Raw genomic sequence first — 1,562 nt, 5'->3', positions numbered from 1 at the left:
CAAAATAAACAGAATTAACAGCATTCGTAAAATAGATTAAAAGGACTATTTCAACTAAACACCATCATCTAAACATAGTTCTGATTTTTGTTCTTTAGGTTTAGCCAATCCATATTTCCCAAATGATCATTATTGATACCTTTCTTCTGTTATTTAGTTCCAGTAAAAATATCGTAGCAATATTTTGACCTGGGGTGAGGCTCAAGTCACATTTTCTTTGTTTCTGATCATAATTATAGTGCTTTCACTGACCACAGCAATGACATTTGCCACACGGCTTACTTTCAGATAGACAATACTTTTTAGTGTAATGACACTATATAGCGTCCATTGTTTCCAAATGCACCAATCAATATAATTATAGAAAACACATTACAATACAAATATAAAAACAATTAAATTATTACAGAATATTCCACGTCGTTTTTAAATAAATAAGAAACAGGAAAAAGAAACACATCTAAAAATAATGACTGATAGTCTAAATTATACTGAAACTTAAAAACATAATATTGAAGCATTAATGATAGTCCCCCGGTGGGACCGTGGTAAGTCTCCAAACCTATAATGCTAAAATCCGAGGTTTGATTCCCCGCGGTGAACACAGCAGATAACCCATTATGGTTTTGCTCTACAACAAACACACAGAATAAAGATACACCATTCTTAGAACACTAAATTCAACAATACCCCTTAGAGGCCATATTAAAGTGACATGCTGGTGGCAGTGGATTAAGATTCTGAGTTATTTGTAAAGTCTTGACGTAAATGTTATTATATATCAAAGAGATACATACATAACAATGTAAAGTCAACTGCTAATTGTTAGCCCGATTCCCAATAAATAAATAATGCTTATTTTATTGAATTTTGTATAAGATTGCTGATCAGATATAAATCAAGTTACCACCAGCAGTTAATAAAGAATAAATTATGTTCTAATAGCACGTTCTAATTTATAAATTTAAAATTAAACTCTCATCTCGAGATCATGAATGAATATTAATTATGTACCAAATCATATTTTTCAAGTTTGAAAAGACAATGATTATCAGAATGTTCTATGTATATCTCATGCCGAAAATCGCGTATGATTTGGCACTCTTAAAATTGGCAATACCTGTAGATGTTGAAACATTCCTGCAATAACAGAAACCCATTTGTTGTTAAGCACAAATTAGCACAATGAACTATCTGTGCTATGCCTACTGCAAATATCGAACCACGAATTTAAGTGTTATGAGCAATCAAGCTCTCTGCCCGGAGATAGAGGTCGTGGTAGAAGCACCCCAAATGGCAATCTGTGTGAAAATTTTCTAGTCGGGCTAGATTAAACGCAAATACTATCAAAGAGAAGCCCCCCCCCCCCCCACGATGATCTAGGGGAGGGGGCACACCAGGTTAGCCTGCTTCCACCTCAGCCATTGTTTGTTTGTTATGGATTTCGCGCAAAGCTACACGAGGGCTATCTGCGCTAGCCGTCCCTAATTTATCAGTATAAGACTACAGGGAAGGCAGCTAGTCATCACCACCCACCGCCAACTCTTGGGCTACTCCTTTAC

At 35.4% G+C, this 1,562-nt stretch overlaps 1 protein-coding gene across 1 annotated transcript in view; it reads right to left on the bottom strand.

The window, feature by feature from the left end:
* Window positions 1–585, bottom strand: part of LOC106471771 — a 14,994-nt gene extending 14,409 nt beyond the window's left edge. The window contains exon 1 of the mRNA XM_022400387.1: window positions 563–585. The gene's annotated coding sequence lies outside the window, so the exon portion shown is untranslated. The remainder of the gene's footprint in view (window positions 1–562) is intronic.
* Window positions 586–1,562: the final 977 nt, after the last annotated feature.

Source organism: Limulus polyphemus, unplaced genomic scaffold (genome assembly GCF_000517525.1).
Source record: "Limulus polyphemus unplaced genomic scaffold, Limulus_polyphemus-2.1.2 Scaffold4846, whole genome shotgun sequence".
Lineage (NCBI taxonomy): Eukaryota > Metazoa > Arthropoda > Merostomata > Xiphosura > Limulidae > Limulus > Limulus polyphemus.
This window is presented reverse-complemented; position numbering and strand designations above follow the sequence as displayed.